Source organism: Podarcis tiliguerta (assembly GCF_965153285.1).
Source record: "Podarcis tiliguerta genome assembly, chromosome: 1".
In the NCBI taxonomy this organism is placed as follows: Eukaryota; Metazoa; Chordata; class Lepidosauria; order Squamata; family Lacertidae; genus Podarcis; species Podarcis tiliguerta.
In genome coordinates, this window is record NC_139534.1 from 69558085 (window position 1) to 69570289 (window position 12205).

Genomic DNA, 12205 nt, shown 5'->3' on the forward strand with positions numbered 1-12205 from the left:
AAGCAATCTAGGCTTTTTGTGGTGCTTTCCCTTGATAATGAAAGTTAAGCTCAGCTATTTTGAAGGCAGAAAGTCCCAAACTGTAGAAGATGTAATTCCAGAGATCAGCAACCCTACTTTAAAAATTCTCAGGCTTCAACACAGCAAAAGGGTACAATCGATATCCCAGTTATTCAATAACAATGAAGTGTTAAATGTGACTGCTTAAGTGTATAGGAGGGCCAGAATGCAAAGACCTCTTATGATGAGATCCTTGAAGGGTAAAAGTACCCTTTTTGTTTTGTAGCAAAATGTAGTTGTGAATCCATACCCTTTAGCAGTAAGATGGCTGTGTAGTCTGTACTTACTGTGAAAAAACCTGATTTGGGGCTCATTTCCATAATTCAGAGTTTTGCTTGGATTGTGTGTGACAGTAAGGAATAATCTCTTAAACTGTGTATTTCCCCCCCCCTCCCCAAAACACATACAAGATGCAGCATATGTGCTCACACTTTAAACCAGTGATCTTTCTAATATAATAATGCATTTTTTATTGCACTTGAAATAGTAGAACTTGCTGCCTAGTTTCCTAAATCTACTTCATTAGTTCAGGATTTAAAGATTTGTTGCATCAGGGCGCTCGTGCATGCGTAGTCATGTGATCAAAACTTTGCTGATTTAATACTTAATATGTTTATGTACATGAGATTGTTTTATACTGTGGTTTGTCGGGAAATGATATAACAGAAGAACGTAATTTACATCGTTGTTTTAACTAAAATATTTCCCTAAATATGTAATTGAAGTGTAAGCAATGCTTATATATTATCACCTGGTTATGCAACTTGGAAAACATTACACTGTCCATAAAGTACTACAGGGCACAAATTTGAACAGAAATTATTTCCTAGATTTTGTAGGTCCATTGATTTATAAAGAGATTTATGGCACTGTTACAGGAACAGCAAAGGGGGGGGGGGATGTTTCTTAAAGGGACACACACAGCAGATAAAGTCTCTTGGGCTTTTATTGGCATGTGTGTGTTGTTACAGATACAGTACTCAGTTATGCATTGAAACTGAATTATTGCTATTTACTATTTTGGAATGAAACCTTCTATGTGAGAGAGAATCTGAAAGTTTGGGTCTTGTATTGCTAGACTTGAAAACTCTTACTGGACTTGATACTTGGGAGTAGGTTGCATTCCAAACTCCACTTACCTGAGAGTAAGCCCCATCGAATTCAATAGGACTTACTTGTGAGTAGACATGGCTAGCATTGGGCAGTAAATGAGGTAACTAGGGAGAGGCATTAGCAGTGCCTTGTATGTTGATTTCAGTTTAAACTAACACTGTATACTGTGAAAATCACTAGCTGTGTTATGTTTAGAAATGTGACAATTGCACTACCGACAAAAGCATTAATGGTGCTAGTCCTTACTGAATCCTCATCTTTAGATATCAAGATCTCAATCCTGCTCTGGATCTGCAGGTCCTCCCATCCACTTAAAAAGTCTCATCTTGCCTGTTCACTGTGGTCCAGAGAGCATCACAACTCAAATGGAGCTATGTATTCAGATGTATGTGTGCATTAAGGAAATGTGCTTCTGTATGTGGAATCTCTATTTGATAGTGGGCAAAAGTATTAATAAATACTTTTAACAGCACCTTTTTTCATGAAGCTCCCTTGAGAGTCTTTCTTTTCTATTTTCTCCTGCCAATGCTTGGGGCAGACAAGGCGGAAGAGCAGTAAAATAACAACCAACTACCACTACTATTATTATTAGATTGTTGTATAACATGTCGTATGACGTGCAGAGTGGCATCAGTTTCCAGAGTAGTCTCATTCTTGTGCTTTTATGATTGTGGAGTTCATAATCTGGGATTATAATGAGTGCAACTTCCTGTGTTTTCGTGGCCCATACACACTCTGAGGCACTTGCGCTTCTGTAGCTGTGTATAATATCCCTACATGGATTGTGTAACATCCATAGCTTGTGATGCTGGACTGATGTAACCATTTGTGAAGCCTCATCCTGACACTGATTTGCAAATGCTGCAGGATTTAGGATAGGGCTACTAGAAACTCTTTTTTTTATTTTTAAACTTATTTCCCACCTACTTCGGGTGAACCCAAGGTCAGAAAGCAAACACAGTATTTAAAATATAAAACAAGCCAAACATTAAATCTCTCAATAAAATTTTATAATGCTGTTTGGAGTCTGAAGACTTAAAAGAGAGGAATATCTGGCCGTAGTGGTGTCATTAAATCCTCTTAATTTTCGTGGGAGAATTTAAGATTTCAGTTCTATATATAAAAATAGTAATCCTAGGGGTTAGAACAGGTCTACTCTTGAAGGTTACTGTCCCAAAGCTTAATGGCAAAAAAAGGCTTTAGGATCACAGACATACTTTATGGTGCATTTTATTTGTTGTTGTACCTTTTTCTTTGGAATTTTTTGCATGCTGAGAGGATTTTTTTTAAAAAAAAGCACCCTCCATATTGTAAGAGGGTACTTCCCTACTTTATAGCTTGAGATGATTGAGCAGAAAGTTATTTGTTTAAATAGTTTCATTAAACACATGGTGTGTTACACGGTTTAGCACAAGTAAAAAAAAGCCAGACCTCTGCTCCCAGGCACTTACAGTTGTGGGGGATACCACAGAGAGAAGGACAAAAATAATAACAAGGGATAAATATGGTCAACTGCAGCTATGTGTACTTAAGGTATTTTTAAAAATCAACAGAGGAAGGGGCCTAAGTGGCAAGGAAAAAACTTTTTGGAGAAGGTGGGTTTGAGGAACAATTTCAAACGGGGAGGGAAGAGAAGTGACTTGTGACAAACCAAATCTTCAGCATTCCCTTAAAATGATGGCAATATTTGCTTAAAGGCGGCCAAATGAAATCTGTAACATCTGTTACTATTCTTTTATTTCCTTGCCTTTTTCTTCTTTGCTTCTTTTGACAATGTGAGTGTTGTTTCTACGCCCTGTTTTACTGATCCAAGTTGCCTCCATAGAGTTCTAGCTTTCCCCATGTCTTTGATTTGTTCTAGCCATTGATACACAACTGCCTGATGGGTTTCCAAACTGATGCATAATTTTTGAGAGGAAAAAGCTGGTATCTCAAAAGTGCTATCGGGAGCAAAAGTTAAACATGGTTTTTAAAGCAATTACAATGCCACTGCTTGGGAATCTAAAACGATAATGGATGCTATTACTTTTATTGGGACATAAACTGAAAACTGCTGCTAATTATGGGAAATGTTAATTATGTGAGAACATATTGAACTTATATTCTGTGCAGCAAGATTTTTTTCTTCCAAAGTATGCATCAATTGCACTGCCTTTTTTATGTACACAGTCTTCTAATTATCATAATTCAGTGCAGTACTGTTTTTTTGGAAGGAGTTCAAGGTGCATTCTCAACTTAACATGAAAGGAATCCTAAAAGATAACCCAAAAATGTTATATATATTCAGTTCTATAGGAAAATACATTTTCAGATTTTATGTTTTTGACTTTTCATATTGCTACAGAGAGATCTATTAATTTATCTGTATTTGACTGTGTTGGGGTGTACTTCTCTCTTTCACGCCCCCCCCCCGGTACATTGCACTTAGTTTATTAGATTTCATTGTGAAAAAAATAACACAAAATCCAGATAATAACATTCAGTTAAACACCACAGGCCACTATTCTGGATATTAATATGTGTTTTGTCAATGTTTTTGAGATGCTTTTAGGAAAAACATAAGGGAACAGAAATAATTGCAGCATGAAAAAGGATCTGTATGATTCTGCAATGTAAACCAGATGTGAATCTGTCAGTTTTATAAAAGCCCAACTGTAAATCATTCTTATCTATCACTATTCACACCTTGCCTTTATGGCATTAGACAGGGTTGTAAATTCCAATTCAGCCTAGTGTTCAAAAGTTCTTGCACAAGAGGATAATAACTTCCATTTTGTTTAAACTTAAACGAACTGTTCACAGGATTTGTCTGTATTGTACAGAATCAAAGCATTAAGTTGGTTAATGTATTGGATTTCATGCTTAAAAGTGAAAAGTCATTTAAAAAAAATAAAAATCATGCATTTTCATTCTTCGCTACAGTGCACACTCACATTGCTGAAATGCAAAGAAACCCCCAGTGAAACAAAATGACTTCATTTGAGCCAGCACTTAAGAGCAGAATTCACTTCCACAGTGCTGAAATAAAAGAAGCCAAGTGTTTTAAATAGCCACTCCCCTAGGCCAGAGTGTTTTGAGAGAAGCTCATTGTCTAGCTTTGAGCTCTAGCAGTTTGTCTGCCTCTGTTAACTCTCCTAAACCAGACAGCTCGATTTCTAAAGTTGACATCTGGTTTACTCTTTGTTCACCTGTTTTTTTTTTATTAATGCAAATAGACATGCACGCCATTGCCCCAGAGCTCTTGGGGGGAGGGAATGCTGTTGACAGTTTGTCAAATAGTGCTTCCAGTAGAAGTCTGCAGTAGCCTATTGTTATGCTAGCAACAGGCAACAGAAGTTGTGGCACCATATGGCTAGTATATGCTTCAGATAAGCTATCTGCTAGTTTAGCTTATCAAGAGCATTTTGATATGCTTCGTGTTTGAATCACCAGCAGCTACAGGCTCCGCTCATTCAGGTGTCCAATATTCCTTTATCCAGTTATCCTTTCAGTGGAATCTCTCTCCCCCAACCCCCTTTTTTGCATGTTGCATATTACAAATATCTTGCAGCATAACTGTTTGCAAACTTTCTAGCCCTTTAGTTTTTATCGCAGATTCTCGCTGGTATTCCCGTCTACAGGCAAGTGGTCATGAAAATAAGAAATGGAAACTGTGGATTAGTTGTAGAGCTCAAAGAACACAGGGCATGGTCCAAAGCATTCTGGAATTCTTTCTGAATTTTTTGCAGTCCTTGAATTCTTTTGACTCTCATGACAGTGATGTGGTTTGTCTCAAGCCTTCATCCTTCTGGTGTTAGTGAGTGGATCGTATTCTTCAAAAACAATTCTGAGGTAAACATTTTGAAGGGTGCATCAATGTATCAAAGAGCAGGGTTTCGCACCAATGGTCCATCAGCTTCATTAAGGCAGCCTGCGAAATGTCTGTGGATTTGTAGCTGAAGTTGGGTGATGAATGGCAACATTCATATTGATTTTTAATTGTATATTTATTGATTCCTTTATTTCTTTTATTGTATTGCAATTTGAATTATATGGGATACAATAAAATACAAGATGTAAGAAATAAAAGAACCAATAAAATACAAGATGTAAGAAATAAAAGAACCAATAAAATACAATTAAATGTCATGCAGCCTCTAGCATAGGATATTCCAGTTCCTGCAACAGGTAGGAAAGTCATAAGTGGTCAGCCAAGACTCTCAGCAGTTTTCAGGTGGTTCATGGAAAAAGAAACAGTTTGGGTACCACTATTCTAGAGGGTAGCTTAGGTGCTAAACTGTCATATGGCTACCTACCAAACTTGGGAGTCGGATTTAAAACTTGTGATGCTTTCCCTAGGTCTAGCTTCATAATTTCTAAATGTTTGGTCATGATTTGCATTTGTAGTTTACTTTGCGTCTGTGGAAAGCATAATTTTTAAAAGCCCCTTTCACCTGAAAGTATGAAGATGCTGAGAGAGGTTTGCATCTGAGATATGTTGTGGCATCAGCTTCAGTGGTTTGCTTAGAGGCGGCCAGACGAGGAGTGTCTTTTCAGTGGCACTGTCTCCCCTCAGAACTGAGGCAGCTTCCTACATTTATGTATGCTGAAAATACATGGCTCTGAGGCCTTTTTGGCAGTGGCGCCCTTCCTGTGGAACTCCTCCCTCCAGATGTCAAGGAAACAAACAACTATCTGATTTTTAGAAGACATCAGAAGGCAGCTCTGTTTAGGGAGGTTTTTAAAAATTGTTCTTTTTATTATGCTTTTAGATATCTTGTAAGCTGCCCAGAGTAGCTGGGGAAACCCAGCCAGATGGGCAGGATCATCATCATCTTCATCATCATTATTTCTGGCCTTTATTTCCAGTTGGTTTCTTTTAACTATTTGCCTTTGACCCTAGTGGCTATTATTTTATTCTGAATTGGTTATGTTGTTGTGCTTCTGTTTTTTGCAGAGCACCTTGTTGTGTATGAAAGGTGGTATAGAAATATCTCAGTAAATAAAATATTTATTTAGGGCTGGAAAAGGAAGTTGCCCACTGCATAGGTCTGCAGCCTAAACAAACAGGCTAAATCAAATCAATGGGATGAATGTGATCTTCAAAAAATTCTTGAAAAAGAATATTTGCGTCATCTTATTTATTGATTTAGGGTTCAAATATGATTAATGCACTGTAAGAAAATCTAATACATCTTATCCTTAATTTTACCTTAATCTTATTTGATTTGGGTCTTTCAAAGAATACAGTAAATTCTCAGCAGACCCAGAATGTGGTAGAAGCTCCATCATTGCCTATTCTGTATTGTGTAGCAGAAAATATCAGTTGTAATAGTCTTTCATTCACATTCATTAAATGGCCTTGGGATAGAATCCTTCTATGTTGCCCTCTGACCCTGCGGAACATTCATTGCCTCAGGGGGCCTTTCCCTTGGCCCCTTCATCCTAACACTATTCTTGTTTAAAGTTATATACCCTCTTCTGTTTTCTTTGCTTAGCTTGTCTTATTCTACATGCTTTAGGGCATCTCTCTAAGAAGTGCCCTTGTTTAGTGCCACCATATTCTTTCTTTTCAGACCACCTTAACCACTGATTTCAAGTCCCGACATTTCTTCAGTATGCTTCACAGTGTTGATGATGACCAGGGCAGATTGGCAGTATTTTTGTTTAAGGATATGCACTAGGTCTCTGCCAGCTTAGGTCTCATTTTCTGAATAGTTTTAGCATATCTTGTGTATTCAATGAATTGGAGGAAACTGGGTCAGCTGCAGGCATGGTGTGTGCATGTGGCCATGGAAGAGTCTTATCTTCCTGAAAAAGCAACAAGCATTTTAAAACTAATTTTGGACTGTTATTTTAACTGAGAATAATTTGGGACTGGCAATGTCAGAAAGCATTTTAGAATGTTGGTGAGAAATATATTTTGTTTGGTCGTGATCGCTTTTAGGAATGCTCTTTGCTTTTGTTTTTCCATCCTGAAAGTAATTGGAAGGATAATTTCTATGTACCACTTGTATATTGACACCTCTTACTTTGCTGTTTTTGATCAGGTGGAGCTAAGGGGTTTCAGCATGGATTAGATGGTGGTATCAGGAGCAAGAGTTTGGATTTAGGTACTAGGGATGTTTTGGGACAAGGGATAGGCTCCACTTGAACAAGAAATGGAAACATGCTGCTGGTACTTACTGTCGAAAAGGTGACAGAACAGTTCAACTGGGAACACTAGCTGGAGTTGTGTGTGTGTGTGTGTGCACGCACGTGCGTGAGAGAGATGCAGATGTATAATGTGTAATGTGGAGAAAGTGGCTAGAGACTGTTTTCATTTTCTCATACTGGAACCTAAGGTCATCTAGTGAAGCCGAAGGGTGAGAGATTGAGGATAGACAAAACAAAACTTTATTGAACTCAAATTTGCTCTACATTGCTTCTTGATGTAGCAATGGCCGCCAACCAGGATGACTTTAAAAATGGGATTAGACAGATCCATAGAGGATAAGGATCCCAGTGACTACTAGTCATAATGATTGTATAGTATTTCCATGTCCCGAGTCAACATTCTCAAAGATAAGTCACCTGAAAGCAACAGAGGATGATGGTTTTTAGCCCTGTGTCCTGATTTTAAGCTTCTGATGATCATCTGCCCATCCTGGGAAACAGCATGCAAAATAACCTAAGCATTTGGTCCCATAAAGCAGGACACTTCTTATAGTCCTAAACATACTTGGATTATTTTCAGTAACTTTGCCCCTCCTTCAGCTACTGATCCTTTTCATACTTTCAGAATATACGGAAACAGTCCAGCCCTAGTCTCTTTGATTTCAGTGAGCCTTCCTTCCTAGCCTGTGTGTAGCATATAGACTTCTGCATAGCAAAAACATAACTAATACTATCTAGCACTGAAAGGACCTTACCTGGGGATAGAAGTGTGCCTGGTCATAAAGACTGGGAGTGTCACAGTTGCTTCATGCTGGGATGTGTGCAGGTTGTCCAGTTGAGAGATTGTGGCAGGCAAAGAACGGAATTGAGGTTTTGTATAGCCTGGGGGAATTGCAATGCTGGATCTCGCAGACCTTGGCTTCCCAATTAAGAGGTAGCCTGCAGTCGCCATTCCTTCTCCAGAGCAATTTTTCACTTCCTTGTTGTCAGGGAACTGCCATCAGTGTCCGAGGGAGAGAGCAAGCTCCGAAGGGATCCCAGAGAGCGTCCCGGGAGTGGGAGGGGCAGCCCATCTTCTGGGGGAGAGAATCAGCGTAGCTCCAGTGGAGAAGGGGGGGAGATGGGGGAATCGGCGAGGCGATCCCATGACTCCTTGCCGGGGACCAGCGGGGAGAGAAGGGGTCCTCCGCTGCCCACGCCCTCCTTGCGCAGAAGGCTTCTGTGCAGGGAGAGTAGGCAGAGACTGGGCGTCAAAGAACTTCTTTGCTGGAATAAGTTTAAGAAACGCCCACTGACAGATTCTGCCAGCGATTGAGATGGTCACGGGCGAGTGGCTGCCCGGACAGGAAAGGTTCACTCAGGCAACCCAGCCAGACGTTGGGACAAGCTTACGCACGAGCAACCCCTAGAACCATTACACTTGTCAACCTTGGCGCTGCAGAATATGCGATGCTTGTGAGCCACACCTCCAAATACTGGTGTGCCCAACCCCACCAGCCACATTTTCAGCAGAAGTATGTAGGGGCTTTACACACGCGCATCTGTATGTGTGTAGAAGACCAAACATGCTTCTGCTGAACATGTGGCAATTCAATGTTGAACATTGGGTGTTCAGGGGAAGTGGAAAATGGGATCAATCCAGTGGTAGCATCTCACATTAATGGAGCTCATGAAAGTGTTATTTTAGACAGCCCCATTTGCATCAGTGCCTCCAGGTTCTGGAAGATCCTTGGGCAAGACAACCTCTGCAGGCTCCTTTCCCTCAAAGAGTCGATCTACTTATTGCATAAGGTCCAGGGGGCTCTTGTCAGTTTGCCCCAGTGAGATGTGGGTCTTTGACAGATGCATGGCAATATTGTATTATCAACCACATTTCTTGCTAACTGGGGTTTCCATCTTCTGAATTTGAAACTTTAAATTTGAAGTAGGTTTGAAGCCCTGGTTCAGAGGTAATCAGTTAGCATGACCATAGTTAACATCAGTGCAGGGGTAACTAAATCACCATTATGGTCAACAAGAAATGAGGATAGTAATATCTACCGTGGAAGAGAATGAAGGAGTACATATTCTGGGGGAAGCCTATCAATTTTTGAACAAGGTTTGTAAGAAAGCAGCATTCCATCTTGCCCTTGGGCTGGCAAATCCCAGCAGCCATGCAGAGGGTCTAACTCAAACTGCCCTCCTACTGAAAGGAACTGACTACCACAGTATCTACCACTGTTTGGCAGATGTTTTAGAACTGTATGTATGGAAAACCTTCCATAAAGTACAAGCATTTCCCATTCCAAATGAGGCCCTAATAGCCTGCAAAGTATTATCATGATATGTGATAGGTCTGGAATATCAAGTAATACTCTGGCCTGTGAGATTTTTGGAGCAGACCAAAAGAAAAAGGGGAAAAAAACCTTTAAAAAAGGTATCAGCCTGCTTTTAATGGTTCTTCTGTACTGAGGCAAAGTACAGTATTGTAGGCTATTTATTTCTAGGCATGAAGTGCAGGGTGAAGAGCCTTCAATTCAGCTAGCTAGGCCTGTGTGCCCTGAGGTAAACTCTATTTCACAAAGGGAATTTTGATTATGGTCTGCTGCTCTGTAGCACAGTGGAGGCTTCAAGAGGCAAGTGGTAAATGCTACCAAAGAAAAAGCTGGATTGGAGCCACTGACGTCATCTAAGTAAATCTGCTGTAGGACTAAAGCCATAAAATGACTGCCAGCCACAGAGTGCACTTTGGCCTTTTCTTGTCAACTGTTTTACTTTTTTTTTTTTTTAAAGCATGCTACACTTTCTTTGTTTCTTTTTAAACACGCTGGTAAAACACGCATCCTAAAATCACGGGGCCTCCCACAACGGTTTTCCTTTTCCAGAGTTACTGTACTGTGGCATCTGAGCCTCCTTTTCAGAAATGGGAGGTGGTGGTGGGGGGGCTAGCCAGTATTTTTCCACAGATGAAAACTCACTTTTCCTTCTCAAACGTCGGCTTAGGTAGGCAGCCTGCAGTTTAGGTTACTATATATACCCTTCCCCCCACAACCAAAACATTTCAGACCTACAAAGTGGTGGCTAGTTATGAATTCCGTATTTGAGCTTGGAAACGTCTCTGCTTTCAAGAGTACAAGTTCCTGTACTCAGGCAGGTACTGTGTGTGCCAGCTTCTGCTTTCATGCTGATCAGCCGTGGAAATGGAACTTCTCCTAGTTGGTTTCCACTAGCTCAACCCCCATTAGTTACATGAATTCAACCCCCATTAGTTACATTAGTTACAATACACTAGTGGATTTTGTTGATTAAAATATGGATATCTGTTTCTAAGAGCCACAATAGCATATCCCACCTGTCATTTGTTTCTTGTAAGTCAGGATCGGTCTTGTCTTAGAAGCTTTCCCCCCCTCTCCTTTTTATGCTTTAAAAGCCTTTTATAATACAAAGGGAAATAAAACATTTTAAAAAGAAGTTGAAAGTGATGATGAGTTGTAATGTTTGGGGTCTCTTCCTCCCCCAGCCATAATACAGATTTGTTCTGCTTTAAGCCAGAAATTAAACCTCATCTAGGCTGGTTGTCAAGTTTTTTTAGTCTTGTGATTAGGCACATATTAAAATCAGTATCTTATCCATGAATCATTAGATGACTCAGTTCCTGAAACCACTACAAGCTTCTCAGTTCTTGGCTACATCCATAAGCAGGAAATCCAGACTTGAATAACTTCCTTTCCTAGTGCTGGCTATAACAGCGTTAGTGGTTAGTGTATGGTGCTTTTGTAAGCAATAGGAAGATGTACATCAGAGGAACAAAGGCACTTGACTCAATTTGCTGAAGCTGTTTATAATCTGTGGTCTTGATTTTGGATGTCTGGATACCTTGGCATATGCAAGAGTGAATCAGAGCTGCTATCTGGATTTTTCAACCGTAAACATTCAGGATGTAAAAATGAGTGACATGACATTCATGAACTCATGAACATACTTGCAGCTTTCCCCCAAACTGCTACATTCAGCCCCCCGCTTTGGTTTTTTCTTTTAATTAAAAAAAATTGGCAGCAAAGATACAGAAGTCAAGAATAGTGGCTGGAGAGAAGAGAGAAACCTTGGAAGAAGTAAAACAAAAGAAGTCATATTCTGCTTCCTCATCAACCTTCCTGGCTTGTCCCTTGCAATGAAAGCTGGTTGGTTCTACATAACCAAGGCCATTCTGACTACATAACCTGTTTCTGAATGTGAACCACAGTGTAGCGTATAGTGTTCAGTTTTAATTTTTACTGTTTAAATGGATGTTATTCAGCTGTGTTCATTATGTAAAGTCAAAATTAGCCCTAATTTTAATCCCTTGCACTGTCTGCAAAACGTACTTCTCTGATAGTATTGACTTAAACAGAAACAACAACCAAAAAAGCAATTAGCTTTCCCATTCTTTTTGCTGCTATTCCTATCCAACCTGAACATTTCTGTGCCAAAACAAATATGGCAGTATAATGGCTTTGAGATTGATTAGGGACCACACTTTGGCACCGTGCTTTGTGTATCGGCCTGATAGTTACCATAGAGAAATCTTAAAACAATGCACTGATTTGGAAATAGTTAAACTGCTGAAAATATATGGTGCTCTAAAGCAGAGCTGGCTAACCTGTGGCTGTCCAGATGCTTCTGGACTCAATCTCCATCACTCCCAGCCAGTCCAGTGATGGAGGAGGATGGAAAGAGGTGCTCTGAAACAGGTAAGAGGTAATAATAGCAAAGACTGGAAGTAGAGGCAAAATATGGCCACCTGTGGGTGGTAAAGCTGCAAGGTACATCTGCTAGGCATCATATTGGCTACTCCTGGTCTAAAGGCAGCAGGCTATTTTTAATAATATTATTTCCTTATTGGAGAAGTTACCGGTATGCCCCACCTTTCAAATTTTGA

General features: G+C 39.9%; 1 protein-coding gene across 35 annotated transcripts in view; it reads left to right on the top strand.

The window, feature by feature from the left end:
• Positions 1-12205, top strand: part of TEAD1 (TEA domain transcription factor 1) — a 167329-nt gene that overhangs the window by 3241 nt on the left and 151883 nt on the right. The gene's annotated exons all lie outside the window — the stretch shown is intronic.